Genomic DNA, 16,323 nt, shown 5'->3' with positions numbered 1-16,323 from the left:
AAGCGGTCGAAAGTACTTGCGCGCTCTGCTTGCGCACTAGTTGGCCATTTATGGCCTACTAGTGTGCAACAAGCAAGTATGCACTCGACAGAGTGCAGTTCTAGTTATTATTATTATTACTATGGACGACACCACGATAAAGCATTACACTTGCTTACAATGGCATTTAATGTTTGTGTTAGGACAAGAATCTACACTATAGATGAATATAGGAGGGGCTAGCCCCCCTCAAAAACTGAAAAGGAAGTAAAAAAGGGGGAAAAAACATATACAGTAAGGGGGAAAGGGGGAAAGGGGGTGGGGGGAGTCAGACTTTACGAGGGCCAGTTTCGAATTGCAGCCGTCAGTAGGTGCCCTTTGAGAGAGGTTTTGAAGGAGTCAAGGGATTCACATTAATGGCTTAATGGCTGTTGGTAGGGCGTTCCACATTTTGGTGGCATAGGAGCGAAAATAATTTAGTTCCTTGTTTGTGCCGAATCTGGGTTGTTGAACTCCCTCTGGAGTTGTGGGTGTGGACTTCGTTGACATTAAGGAAGTATAGAAAGGTACATGGTATCTTGGTGGTGTAGCGAATCTTGTGGACTAGACCCATACACTGACACCACATAAGACAGGAACGCCCAAAAACGTCACATCCGTTTTTTTACCCTGGGCAGAATTTTCTATGGCTGCCAATGCGACTTTTTCCAATCGTTAATCACATACGGACAAACATCTATGACGATAATATCTAACTTGCGGAGGTAACGTGCCTTGTCCACGGGCAAAAGATCTTTCAACGTATGGCATTGCAAATACGTTTGATAATCGCTACTCTGCGCAATATTGTTTTGGAAATGCCGCAAATTGCATTGCAGTGAACGAGAGCAAATCACAACTTCCCCTGGGGGTGGTGACTCCGCCCTGAATACGCGTTGTGGTGTCTCTGTCATCAACCCTAAGCCATTCCAGCCTGTCAAAATGGGCAGGGGTGAGGTGGGTTCAGGGAGTGAGGCCTAGTAATAGCCTGACCAGTTTGTTTTGGGAAGTCTGTAGCCTTTGAGGTGCTGTGGTACCAAGAGGTGCATGCATAGTCGAAGAAACCTTGTACAAGGGCTCCTGTTAGGGTCTTGTTTTTGTTGACCAGTGAGGAGATCGTGTATAGGAATCTTGTTCTTTGGTTGACTTTTTTTATTACGTTGGTGGCGTTTTACAGCGAAAAGATTTGCCTCCAGGATGGAACCTATGTAGTTAATTTCATCTTTTCGTGTGATAATATTGTCACCCGCTCTAACCAAGAAGCCATCTGCCAGCTAAGACTAACAGTGCAGACTGTCGCTGTGAGTATGTCATAAGCTCTTTCACTGTGTTCATTGATACGTATCCAGATTTATGTTACATGAAAAAGGGATAAGACAGATCAGCTTGCTTCCAACGCACCTCAGGCGAGTCAAAGGTAAAAAGTAGTAGGTGGGGATTACCTTTCCAAGAGCACGCTGACAGGTAGTCTAACCAACCTAATAAAGGGTGAGCTGAGAGGAGCCATGCTCTTTATCTTACAGTATCTCATCAGTCAGTCCTGTGAGCTCAGCAGCTACAGATTGGACAGTCAGGACACAAGGTCTGCATGTAGAGAAACCACTATCCTCCACTAGCAAAACACACAAAGTCTATGCACCGTTGCGCACAAAACCAATCAACCACACACACACACACACACACACACACAACCGCACGCGCGCGCGCACACTCACGCACGCACACGATCACCCCCAGTCACAGGTAAATTCCCCTTTAGGCTAGTGGTTAGGATATTGGCTTTCCAAGCTATGGAGACCATAGATCGATCCCCGGGTGACACACACAAAGGAAGAGTGAATAAGAGACAGAGACAAAAGAGAAAATGAATAAGGTTTGTGTGAGTGTGCTCCTTTTGGCCATGTTCAGGGGGCCTACGTCTACAGTACGTCTGTCTGCTAATTAAACGTTGGCTGTATTAAATATGGGCATATTAAAGCCTAATTCGAAATCTCAGAGTCATGTAGCAGACATATACTGTAGATCACAAGCAGGCAAATTAAAAACATAACACTGATCACGAGAACTATTTTCCAAACCGTTTTGCACTGTAGAAGAAGCAGTGTCCTTTACGACAAAAAATAAATAAATAATACGTTTAGCATAGTTTCTCTGCAAATTGTGAGACCTGTAATCAGAAAAAAAGCTCTGAAAACATGGCCAAGCTAGAGGTGTGCATAGTTGAGCCACGTGGCTCACAGCCTTCCATCTGGGGCATCAGTCTGAAAACTCCCTTCTTTAATCAGACCAGTGTGTGTCCAGTGGAAAACCTCGTATGAATCTGATCTCAGGTCAGAATGGGTTAAACTCCCCAGTTGCTCACCCAGTGCAACACCCCTTCTTCCGGGATGGAAAAGTGTGAGGGCGGGGCTTATTTGGGTGTATAATAATAATAATAATAATAATAATAATAATAATAATTTGGGTGTATGTGACGGATTTTTGTCATCTCGCAGGAGCAGTATAGTGTCACCTCCGCTCGCAAACCCGTGCGCAAGCTTGTGCACATTTATTTATTTGACAGGGACAACGCTCATTAATCAACATGTCAGTTTTCACATCAATGTAAATGGGCCAGAGTTAGCCAAAGCTAAATTTCATCTGTAGTCCCTGGGCAGGCTCTTAAAAAGTAAATGATAAAAGAAAGACAGAGTGTAGCTCGTGAGTCGAGCCCATTGGACGAAACCACATTTACCTTGAGACCCAAAATAGATATTTGGTGTCTCCCCCAAACTTTCAAAAATAGTACAAATAAAATTGTCGCTTGTAGATGGGCTATTTAAAAAAATGTAATTATAATACACATACTATACAGGTATATTGGTATAGTGTATTTCAGCACCAAGTTTGCTTTGGCTTTTTTAGCACCCTCTGGTGGATTTACAGACAGACAGACAGACAGACAGACAGACAGACAGACAGACAGACAGACAGACAGACAGACAGACAGACAGACAGACAGACAGACAGACAGACAGACAGAATCACAATAATGTTGCACTCACTACATGCAGGTCAACTGTGACATTTATACAAATGATGCTGTTGCTGCTGCTTGTTCTGGTGGATTCTCTGAGAGTAAAACTGAGATTAATAACAGCAGCTTATAGTGCATGGCCCATCTCTGATTTACAGGTAGACGCTGATGGTTTGCAAAGAGGTTAACTATGAATCAATTAGAATGTGAGGCAGAGCATGAAATGTGATAATTGTAGTTGTGCTACAGTACTAAAACACAGCTGTTTTTGGCATGAACAGGCAAGGGGGTTGTGTTTTTCAGATAATAGCAGCAGCTTTTTTAAGTACCACAAGGAGGTAGAAACATAGCCTCTCTGGGAAGCAGCTAGTTACTGCATACTGTAGTCTGCTAACCTTGGACCTGCAAAATATCAATCTAAAATAATGTGCAATGAATGCATTTGCATTTTTTGCCATAAGTCAGCCATTTAGAATTAAAGAATTTAAGTTGAAGAAGGGATTTACACAAGTTCAAATGAAGCAGCATGCATCATGAGATAAATGTGTCCTGTGAAAACATAAGCCCCGATTATTGTAAGAGTGTGTGTGTCTGTGCGCGTGCGTGCGTGTGCGTGCGTGCGAGTGCATGTGTAATTTTTCCTTGTACAGTACAGTATGTACAATGTTTTAGTTACTTTGAAGATTTTGAATATTAATGAAATTAATGAATATTTCATTCAAGCTTGTCGATCTTCCATTAACTTTTTATTTGATTTGGTTGAGCAACCCATAGCGATGATTTGATTGGCTGAGCGAAGTACGTATTGAGGAAAAAAGTGAGGACAGAAAAGACGGAAAAGAGAGGACGCAAATTGTGATTGGCCGGAATGAGATGATCTACGATGATGCATGATGATAAGAGCGCCCCTCACTTCACACAGGTGTGATTTGTTACTTTGGTACTGTATGTATATGTTGATGCCAATAGCACGTGAAAGGCCTTTTACATAACAGAGTTTATACTGTGTATTTTTACTTTTACTTAAGAAAATCCACCACTTCTTCCACCACTGCCATAATGAGAGGCAGATTTAAAAAAAAAATCTACCCAAACCTTTTGTTTGTTTTATTGTATACAAAATGAATGAGTTCTATAAATAGGAGAGGGGCATGATACGATTAGTCTGGTAAAGCCGGGTTGCTGAAGTGTTTTCAGTGTATGTGTGTGGTTAGACACCCCCCACTCCTCCACACTCTGAGCCTCACAGCTCCAAACATTGCCACATGTAGGCCACAACATTGCATTAACCACGTTAACCCTGCCGTCACTATTTTGGGTATAGAACCCAGAACCGGGAGGAACGGGATTCAACATTGAGGAACTGGAATCGGTTCCATCACATTCTGAACCTTTTCCGTTTTATCACAATGTCAGAGCTCAGCTGGAATGTGGACATCACTTCAGCTATACAATTACAATGCCAATGAAACTCAAACTCTTGATCACCATAACTTGAGAGAGAGTATATACAAATGGAACCAATGGACCCATTTGGTTCCATTGGTTCCATTTGTATATACTCTAAGAGTTACAGACCTGTAAGGGTCCATTTGGAACCCCTATTGGAATTGTTAAACAGAACAGTTATGGAATCGGACCGTTAAGAGGTAATAGTTAAGGAACCAGAGTCAAATTCTAAAGGATCCCAACCAGGGGGGCAGTCAGACAGATATTTTGTGAAGCCACTAAGGAAATCAGGACTTCCTGAAAGTTCATATAATGGCCTGTTGTGGCGCTGTCATTGGGCCCAAAAAACCCCATATCTCCATAGAGATCCATGTATTTGGGCCCAACTTCACCTAGACTGTATTACCTTAATAAACATGGTCATGAATACTTTCTGCTTCCAGTTACTAGTTAAAAGTCTCATTTCTCATGTCATAATATTCTTTTTGGAAAATTATGGTCCCATTTATTAAAAAAATTACCTTAAAGTCACGTATGTTCTGAGGGGCGTGGCTACCGTTACAGTCTATGATCGGGAGCCACCCCCCGTTTGAGTCAAAATAAAAACCAACGAAGAAGAAGGGGGGAAGTCCCGCCTCGTTGTCTGGGCCAGCCAATGGCCAGCTGGGCCCAAACGGATCTAGAAAGATGGCGAGTTACAGTTCAAGGACTGACAGGCTTCATTTTACGTCCATATCAGACCCGGAGAACGCTTTGTCCTGCATATTTCTTACAGTCTATGATCCCAACGCTCATTTTGGGAATGTCATTATTGGCTTGTAGATCGGATATTTGTGCTGCACAACACCGTTGTATGACAAAGTGTAAAACAAGGCTTAAAGGTATATTCAGTGATTTCACTTAATTCAAATATCACTTATTTTTTTGTTTTGTTGTGATAATCCTCCCTACTATAGGGTGTGCTGGCCATATAAGGAGTTCCTCCCTGTCCCCAGTTAACCCCTGGGGGTCAAAAAACCTTAGGTTTCGTTTTTGACTCTCTATCCTGATTGGACGAAAGGCTGGGTCCCACAGCCAAAAACGAAACCTAAGGTTTTTTGAGTGAAATCACTGAATATACCTTTAAGTGATTAAAACACAGAATAAACACCTTTGACAGGGGGAGCGAAAGGAATAATATGTCTGTGTTACACAACAGCACTATTTAAGCACCCAGGGTGCTGCCTTCCTAGTAAAACACTACGGTTGGCTTTAGCTAAGTCTTAGCGACAAGCGTAGGTCATTAGTTCACTAGTGTGGGAAAATATGATCATATAGCTTTAAAAAAATGCCTGACTTTTGGACATTTGTAGTAATAGCAAAACCTCAAGTGTAGTGCTTTAATGTGTCGTCCACTCACAGTTAACAGTTTTTGTATTGAGTTGTGCTTGAAATGTACTGTAATTCTGCAAACTGTTAATAAATACAAAGACTTGTTTACAAACGAAACCTTGCTGTCTGGCAAAAATCCATACCTCAATATTTATGCCAAAAGTCTAAATAGCTGTGAATATGACTATGGCTTGTTATTTTACATTTTAAAGTGTAGCAACAGTGAAAATGGCACATTGTAAGTCAAAAGTGCACTCAATTTTACACACAGAGCTCTTATTTTGAGGTCAACCGACTGGACGTGAAGGGTTAACATTGGACACGTGCTAAGCTCTGACCGTTCAATAAACAAATAAAAGGCCAGTAGGTATAGTGGTCTGGCATTGCGGTTTGAATCTGACATAAGGAAGGCTTTATAAGCCGATTGCTGCATTCTTGTATTTTCACACGTTGGGAACTAGGGTATTTATATAGCGCTTTTATCCAAAGCACTTTACATAGATTGTAAAATAAATTGACCAATTCAAACTTCAAAGTTAACACACATTCATACAACGATGGCAGAGGACGTTTCTTGGCCTTGTGCTGCGAGTTGGTGTATTGCAGCTTTGCAGATATCGTTGCCCTCAGGCAGAAACCTTGCATCTCCATATCTGAACTTTTGTGTTATTTTCCCCCCGTAAATGAATACATGAAAACATATTCATGCAAGAGTGTCGCTCAGTCAACAGCAGTGAAAATATTTTCACTATTTTAAAATGTTAAAAAAAAATTTTTTAAATGAATGGTTTTGGACATAAGGGTTAGGGTTTAAGGTCCTTGACATGAACACATTTTTGAGAACCACTGATCTATGAAATCTAAGAAAAACACCAAACCAACCATAGAGCAATTTCATATTTTGCAGTGTGATGTGGCTTACAGAAGAAAATGTGCTGTTATTATGTGGCCCAAAAATAAGATATGAGCGGATGCTACGAAAGGACATGACCTGAGATCCTGAATGTCTGTACAGTAGCTTTCCCCTTTGCAGTGGTGGACAAAAGTACATTACATTTAGACAAGAACTGTACAATTTTGTGGTACTTTTAATGTACGCGAGTATTTATATTTTCTTAATAGCTTATATTTCTGAGAGGCAATTGTACTATTACTCCACTACAATTATTTTGCATCTTTAATAACATTCACCACCGCTCTATTGTATGCACTATACGGACCATACGGATGAAAATCAGCTTTTGGCTAACTCTGGCTTATTTACATGGATGTGAAAACTGACCGTGCACCCTGGAAAATTAAAAAATACAATATTAGACTAATATTTAATTTACTTTTATACTTTTATTCAAGTATTTTTCTTAAATACAGGACTTTTATACTAATTTTGGTAATTCTACTTTCATTAAAAAAAATAAAATAAACTGATAGTACTTCTTCCACCCCTGCCCCCTTCAACACTGCTTTAATAAAAAGGAAAGGCACTGCAGCCAAATGGGAACGTCCAGAAATGAAGGGTAGTCATTTCCCCAACCACCTGGCACTTTGAAATCCAATCACACAAAACCTACTGATGCTCAGCTACAGTGAGACGTTTGGGACGAACACAAACAAAGAGACTTCTTCTACTAGCCCTGGCAGTCCATGTGCAAGTGTACCAGTGTCAAAGCCGAAGACGGCAATCCAAACTAACATACCTGACCTGTACAGTGTCCGAGTCAAAGCATGAGTTAGAAATGCCACATCCAGTTCAAATACGAGCGAGTGTCAGTGGCTCAGGCCGTAGATTAGTTGAGTGGGAATTGGAAGGTTACCCAGTTCTATTCCCAGCTACCCCTGGGATAGTGTCGAAGTGTCTTTGAGCAAGACACTGGACTAAGGGGTCCAGTGTCTTGCTCAAAGACACTTCGACTGCTCCCCATGGTGAGCAGGTTGGTGCCTTGCAAGGTTTCCTCTGCCATCGATGTGTGAATGGGAGTGTGAAGGCAATGCACATTGCATAGCACTGGGCGCGATTTTCTGGCAATGCTGAAAAATCTGCCATTCATTTTTCCCATAAAGATAAAGATAAACAAAGGATATTTATTAAAATGTAGTATATCATATAATTAAATATATTTAAAAAGAAAGTCACAGAATCAAAGGTTATATGGTCATGAATCACCAGGATCCTGGATGGCTTCATTCTAGGCTTAAAATAATTGATTGTTTTGTAAATCTCTATTGGAAAAATGAATGGCCGATTTGTCAGTGGAACCAGAAAACCACGCCCACTGCTATGTCCAATTGTTTTTATAGGCTGCCATTATCCTATGGAAGTCAAAAATGACAAACATTCCTTTTGCTTTAAGTAGCATGTGACATGTCAAACTAGGGGGTTTTCATGATTCTGAATCCATTCCAAGCATTAGTTTTGCACAAAAAACACTCCTTGAGCTAAAAGCAGCCATAGCCACTTGCCCAAAGGTGCTATATAAATGCATCATTTAGAGCTTAGCCTTTCTCACAAGCTTGTGTGTGTGTGTGTGTGTGTGTGTGTGTGTGTGTGTGTGTGTGTGTGTGTGTGTGTGTGCGTGTGTGTGTGTGCGTGCGTGCGTCTCATGTCTCCAGTGGGTGAGTGAGAGAGACAGAGTGAAATGAATAGAAGGGGAACAATGGGAAATAGAGGTCAGGGTACCCTGTGACAGCAGAGCTCTGTCGACAAGACTCTACAGCCCCTCACTGTGACACCTGAAGCCAATACCTGCCTGTCACACTCAGCACCCAGAGAAGGAGCCAGTGGGGAACGGACACTACAGTATCTCAACCTGTACGTGAGGATATTGCAAGTGGGCCCCAAAATAATTGGCAAAACACTGCCCACCCGTCTGAACACTTAACATGGCGGCCGCGAACGCTTGTGATGTGGAATAGGTAGAGAACCACTGCACTAAAGCCTTTACTGGATACGACTGAATCAAACGACTGAAAGACTGCAAGCTCAATTTCTTCTCCAATCAGCTAAGATAAATGGAAGGGAAAGTACCACGCAACAGAAAACTATGATCAACTGTTTTATACAACATGACATAATCATATAAGTAAAATAAGTAAATAAATCCTTATCTGCCAATACATCCTTTAACAGCAAAAGAGAGAAGTGTCCGGTCTGTGCGAACAACTGGCATATCGATACATGGAACAGTCAGGTGCTACTGTATGTCGTCTGTACTCGGTGTACTGTACCTTGCGCTGGAAGATTACCAGTAAACGTCACCAGTAGCAGGATAGTGGATATATTTTTTCGTTTGTAATAGTAAGTCCGACATTTCCCCTTGAGGAGAGTTTGTGCTGTTTGTTCAGTACATGCACCCATGCTAGTTCTCATCCTGTTCTGTAATGGGTCTCTCTAGCTGGATGACTGCTGAGATGGAGGAGGCCAGAGGTTGAGCGGCTAACCTACAGTATCATAATTGGCAGAATGACACTTCACTCTCAGCAGACGGTACCAAACAGCACATCCACTCATTATTTTATTGCTATTTTATGCTATTGGTTCTAGGGATGTCAGGGGTTAACCGGCTAACCGATCCACTTGAACATCTTCTTTACAAACATTGCAACAATGCTGGTTAACAAACTGCCCTCCCACTCTGGGCGTTTTGGTGTAGAGCACATCAAAGATGTTTTTAAAATGGCAATGGTAACAACTGAGGAGGTACTTAAAAAACTGAGTGCTCTCCAACCCCACAAGGCCACTGGCCATGACAATATTCCCTCCAAATTTCTCAGAGACTCAGCCATTTCCATAGCTCCCGTCATCACCCACATAGTAAACCTCTCCATCAAACAGGGACAGGTCCCCCAAGATTTTAAACTGGCCAAAGTAACCCCCCTGTACATAAAAGGGAGTAAATTAGAACCCGGCAACTACCGCCCTATTTCTATTCTAAGCTCCATCTCAAAAGTGATGGAAAAAATAGTCTATGAACAGGTTGAAAAGTATCTTGCCACTAATAAATTGCTGTACGAGTTCCAATCTGGTTTCAGAACATCCCACTCCACTGACACATGCCTCCTCTATTTGAGCGACCACATCAAACACGAGGTGGACGCTGGAAAATACTGCAGCATGGTCATGCTGGACCTCCAAAAGGCTTTTGACACCGTGAACCACTCCATACTGGTTAACAAGCTTAAAGCTATTGGTTTTGATAGCACATCAGTGAGCTGGATGCAATCCTACCTGGAGGGGAGAGAACAGATGGTGGAGGTGAACGGAACATTGTCCCCTCCCCTCCCAGTGAGCTGTGGCGTCCCACAAGGAAGCATACTAGGGCCTTTACTGTTCCTAATATATGTTAACGACATGACATCAGCTTGTGACTGCAACTTGTTCCTGTTCGCAGATGACTCAGCACTGCTGGTCTCGGACAGGAACAAACTGCAGGTTGAAAAGACCCTCAGCTCTGAACTCGGTAGAATCTGCACCTGGCTCGCTGATAAACTATCCTTACACCTGGGAAAAACTGAATCCATACTCTTCGGATCAAATAGTAATCTCAGCAAGGCAGATGGCTTCTTGGTTAGAGTGGGTGACAATATTATCACACGAAAAGATCAAATTACCTACCTAGGTTCCATCCTGGAGGCCAATCTTTCCGGTGATAAAATGGCCACCAACGTAATCAAAAAAGTCAATCAAAGAACAAGATTCCTTTACAGGATCTCCTCACTGGTCAGCAAAAACACCTTGAAGACCTTAACAGGAGCCCTTGTACAATGTTTCTTTGACTATGCATCCACCTCTTGGTACCACAGCACCTCAAAGGCCCTTAAAACAAGGCTCCAGACCTCCCAAAACAAACTGGTCAGGCTCCTACTTGGAGGAAGTACCCTCACTAAAAACGCCGGGACAACGCTCCACACGTCCCAAACTCTTCTCCCTTCTGGCTCCAAAACTGTGGAATGCACTTCCCATTGCAGTCAGAACTGCAGCATCACTCCCAATCTTCCGCCGTAGCCTGAAAACCCACCTTTTCAGACTCCATCATGGCCCATAGCACTTACCCTAACCCCTTAGATAGCATTTCTGTTGGCTTAGATAGCATTTGACACAGACTTATAGCATGTTATGTAGACAGCACTATAATTGTATTGTATATAGTCATAGCACGCCATAGTACATATGTATAGCATAGTAGTAAATATGTATAGTTTATATGTATAGTGTATGTATAGTTTCATTATATAGATATTCCACTGTTACCTTCTTAGCTTACGCATGTTTCATGATAAATGCTTTTATGTGATGTATTCCCATGCTTTTGTTCTTGCTTAAATGTAAGTCGCTCTGGATTAAGAGCGTCTGCTAAATGCCTAAATTGTAAATTGTCGTCCACTCACAGTTAACAGTCTTTGTATTGAGTTTGTGCTTGAAATGTACTGTAAATTCTGCAAACTTTTAATAAATATTTCAATCAATCAATCAATTAGCCGACCGTTAAGAAACATCCGGATATTTTTATCAGCTTTAACGGTTAATTTGCATAATAATAAATACGTGTTCTGATCTTAAATCTCTTTATTTTAGATCGTTTTTAGTAATAGTACAACATAAACATTACAGAGACTGTACTTGTCACTGTACAATACTTTAAAACAGTTGTCATGTTGCACACATGCCTAAAATTGTTCTTATTTGCGCCGCCCAGCTTGTCACACTCCAGGCTGCATGAACAGCGCTCGGGCTCGGTTTTCTGCCCCCTCAATGTCCCAAAGTTCTCTGTTGTACTTCTGGCTAGTTGGCTACAAGGGTAGCTTTGCGGTAGTCGAAATGTAAGCGAGTGACAGCGAGACGAGATGAACACATGTCGACCATTTAAATGCAGAGACGTACTTGGCATTATTAATTCCATTATTGGCCAAGGCAATTGGCCTGGAGGGAGAACGTTTACAGCCGCTGCCACTTCCTCCTCCTCCTCCTCCAATCCATCTCCCCACACTGGCACGGCTTAGCCTATGGCTATCAAGTTAGCCATATGTGCTATCGATGTTTGAGGGTTTTTTCGTCAGCGAAAAGTCAACAAACAGAACACGGTGACATGCATGCTGATCTTCATTAATAATTTAAAAAAAGTGGCTTTATAGGTTGCTCAGATCTGGACTGGATTTATTTATGTTTTGGACTAGAACCGGCAGACCTCTGTACTGTAGACGCGCAGATGCATGCATCATGCAGATGCGATGCGTTGTTTATTGATGATTAAGCCTACAACAATTTATTTATATTGTTAAATGTTGCTTTTTTGTTTGCCTTTTAAAAAAGGAGCATAAATAAATGTATACCATTCGTCTACCAACTTTAATTATGTAGCCTATACATTACATTACACTATTACATTTGGGGTAGCCTATTAAAAAAAAGAAAAAAAATCAACCACTATCCGTTAATGACCCGGTTAATCCTGTCGGCTAACCGGCTGGGAAACTATCCGTTACTGACATCCCTAATTGGTTCACATTAGAGATAATTTTCTAGGAATTGCACAAACTGTAAAGTCGCACTCGCCCTGTCTCAGCCTCACTCTTTCAGGACTATGCGGCCAATGTTAAGGTAATATCAATATCAATGAAGAAATTCAATGTTCCTTATTATGCGAGTGGATGGGGAATTAAAGTGACGCAATTACTGTATAAAGTGCCAGCTGAGACTTGCAAATGAGCTTACAGATGGATTCATGGGAATACTTTATAACTCTGCACTGCTGGATTGACAGTCAAGCTACTTGGGGAAGAAAAACAAACGTCAGCCATGCATGTAGGAGGAAACCCACGGGAGACATGATGGTTTACCTGCTGAAAAACTAATTTCACCATCTGGCATCTGGAGTCTTATTCCTGATCGCTTAGAGACAGCGGAACATTAGCCATTTTATTCATAATGCAAAAAGGCATTGTCTGATAAAAAACACATTTTACATGAGCCAGAGTGACACATCTACACTGCAATAATAAGCCAGAGTGACACATCTACACTGCAATAATAGAATACAACAGTAGAAGCTGTGCATGTTGTATACATGCACAAGTAATTGCAGCATACAGTAAATGCTCATGGACCTGCAATACAGAGAATGCAAAGCAAGCAAATACTGAGATGAAAGTCTTCGACCACTTCGACCACAAAAATACATTATCTTTGCAGTGGTGCCTTTCACAGATCACATCCTGGCAGTCCAATACAGTGTGCACACACAGTGATGGTCATCTAAGCCTGGGAGATTCACTGTCAATGTATCTCTCTTCTTGTAGCCTGCCCCAGCCTGTGTGGTTTCTAGTCTAGAGGAGCGGGTGCCGGCGAAAACAGGCGGTGGATCCTGTTGATTCACCGATCTGAGCGCCTGCCCCCACCCCCCTCCTCCCCGGTAGAGAATAGTGGAGAACACTGACGTCACCTAATTTGGAGCGACGCCCCTCTGCACTGTTATTGGTTAGCGAAATACAAGTTGGCTCCCACTTCCTATCACCAACGATCGCATAGTTAAATTGGCTCTGATGACTAGACTGTGTGTGTGTGTGTGTGTGTGCGTGCGTGCGTGCGTGCGTGCGTGCGTGCGTGCGTGCGTGCGTGCGTGCGTGCGTGCGTGCGTGCGTGCGTGCGTGCGTGCGTGCGTGCGTGTGTAAGCATGTTCAAAAGGAGGCAAGAGCCATGCACCCATTCGTCCCTTCCTGCATTGATGTTGAAGCAAAAAACTCTTGTGAGGAGTCACTATTTGAAGGAATAAGGAACACAACACACACAAGACACAAATTACTAAGGGGGAGACCTCAATACATCTGACACAACAGAGACAGAGTCAACCTAACTTGACATTAAAACAACTAAGTCATTTTAGCTGCTTGGAGAAACAAGCACACTTGTCTTGCCTGTTTGCATCTAATAACTATTTTATAGGACTTAGCACTTGTAAGCAGCTTTCATAATTAAGGCAATAAGGTTCAAAACCTCTTTCTTTCTAATCCAAGCCAAAGAATCCAATGAAAATGTGTGTTTTTACAACAGCACCAAGCCATTCATCTTATTGCAGTAAACAGCATAATAATAGCTTTTCAAGGCAATGATTTCTTTTTGATCATTCAGGACGGTTCTGCACATTTAGCACTACATTTTCCAGATGAGTGGTTCGGGGTTAAAGGACAACTTTAGTTTTTTTCAACCAAGGTTCATGTTTTAGGTTGTTCATTTTTCTTCATTTGCTGATTTCTTTTGTTTTAGGGATTTTAGCGGTTTTTGACAGGGGGGCGGGGGCATTCGAGCATATGTATTTCTTTACAAAATATTAAGGCGATTTTTTTATTTTATTTTTTTATTTACTATAGTCCTACTAGACCCCAAGAAATTACATCTGGCCACAGATGATCACAGGATCTACTGAATGTGAAGGTAGCCTATTGGGGAGAAGCCACACTGGGCTGTATTTTGCGTGTCTTAAGTACCAGGTCTTATTCCCTAACTTGAGTAAACTAAAGACCTGGAGGCGTGATCAATGCTCTTTGGCCACTCAGAATAGCCAAATGGCATCCAGGTCTTTAGTTTACTCAAGTTAGGGAATAAGACCTGGTACTTAAGACAAAGCAAAATACAGCCCACTGTGTCATAGGCTCAATGTGTCAGTTTGACACATTCAGTAGATCTCGTGATCTTTTGGGGCCAGATGTAATTTCTTGGGGTTTAGTAGGACTAGAGTAAATAATATTTAGCCCCATGCTCGAATGCCCGCCCCCCTGTCAAAAACCTGTCTAAAATCCCTAAAACGAAAGAAAGCAGCAAATGAAGAAAAATTTATACTCATCTTTTACTTTCTCTAATAACAACCTAAAACATGAACCCTGGTTGAAAAAAACTAAAGTTGTGCTTTAAATGAGTAAACTCTTGAACAGTGTTTGTGAAGAGAGTTTCTTAATATGCTTTGGTGCTGGTAAAGCAGTCTAAATGCTCGTGGCACCCTTTCAAGAACATGAAAACACTGAGGTTCACCAGTGAAGTCTCGAGTAAGACACTACATTTCGAGGCCTAGCTGGTAGACACAGTCAGAGAATTCTTCTGAGCTCACGGTCACCATTGGTAATTGTGTTTACAAAATTATAGGGTCCTCTCCACACTCGCTGGTAAATATGTTTTCCATTCTGTTGCAAGCAAGGCACTAGGGCTTCTCTAATAGAATCTCCCTCCGCTTGTGTTGCTGAAACATCACAAAGCAGATGGACTCACTTAACTCTCTGATGGCCACACCCCCATGGGAGCCTGTCACAGACAGCGAACATCTCCCTTGACATCGAGCTGTCACAGGGACAAAAATGACGGAGGGAGGAGGGCCAGTGGCTGTCACATCGCAAAAAATAAGCTGTCTTTCAGAGCTTGCAAAAGCGGTTTGCAGCATCACAGCAGAGCCCTGTGGCCCTGACCTGTGGACATAGCAGCCCTCAGACGAGAGATAATAAATGATGCAAAGGATAACAGTGCTTTCTCAAAACACCAGACCTAGTAAGCAGAAGTACATTCCATCACTGTAATTGTACTCCTGTTGTAAGTAGATTGACTAAAGCAACAATGCAAAATCATTAATGTCAATTGAGAGTGTAACTAGAAAAGTGTGATCTTCGGAGCACAGATCTCCAAAAAAAGAAATTGGAAGTCAATCATAGACATAGTCAATCGAAACAGGATGACTGATACATCTTAATCACGACTCCTCCAGACATAATATAGTTTTGAACAGTCTGTAAGAAAATAGGCATCCATTCGAAAAATTAGTATGTATAGGTTCAGGAGTTATAGCTCAAAACGTGAACCTACCTGTAATAGCACCACCATGAAGCATATCATGGTGGTGCTAAATAAAATATAATTTAAAACAGTAGCCTCACAGTAACACATTGCTACAGTATAGTGTAGTTATGCCATGAATTTCACATTAGTGCACACAGATTTCTCAGGTGCTCACTCTTTCTGTAATCTTCATTAGAGCGTAGTCTTAAACTAGTCTCTAATCTGGAGATGGAATGAGGCAGATCATGAATGTCAGTATAATGCGCATCTAAACAAGACATACTCTAATAACAACATGGCCTCCCTTTCAATTATTTACCATGTGCGCCGTTTGTGATCGAAACAGCAGAAATCACAATGAAGGGCCAGTTGAGCTTTTACTCCTTCCCCATCTTACAATTACGTCCCATATGACTCTTGTATTTTCAATGCATTTCTACTTCATTAGACAGGCGCTGTGTAGGGGAGTAGAACTGTGCTGCGTGAGGGGGCTGTAAAGTACGGGGGTTGTTCAGGGGAAATGAGACCCAGACTGTGAGCTCAATTTGAATCCTAGACACTTACATTTTCCAACCGATACGCCTCTGTATTTCACAATTTGGGCCAACAAACAACGTCCCTCTTCCTCTTATTTGCTTGGAAAAAAGTCAATACATCT

General features: G+C 41.8%; 1 protein-coding gene across 1 annotated transcript in view; it reads right to left on the bottom strand.

The window, feature by feature from the left end:
• myripb (myosin VIIA and Rab interacting protein b) overlaps positions 1-16,323 on the bottom strand; it is a gene marked incomplete at its 5' end in the record, with an annotated part of 181,460 nt that overhangs the window by 164,632 nt on the left and 505 nt on the right. The window lies entirely within an intron of this gene.

Source organism: Protomyctophum parallelum (assembly GCF_964188405.1).
Source record: "Protomyctophum parallelum genome assembly, chromosome: 12".
Taxonomy (NCBI): domain Eukaryota; kingdom Metazoa; phylum Chordata; class Actinopteri; order Myctophiformes; family Myctophidae; genus Protomyctophum; species Protomyctophum parallelum.
Note: the sequence above shows the minus strand (reverse complement) of the source record. Positions and strands in the feature narration are given on the sequence as shown.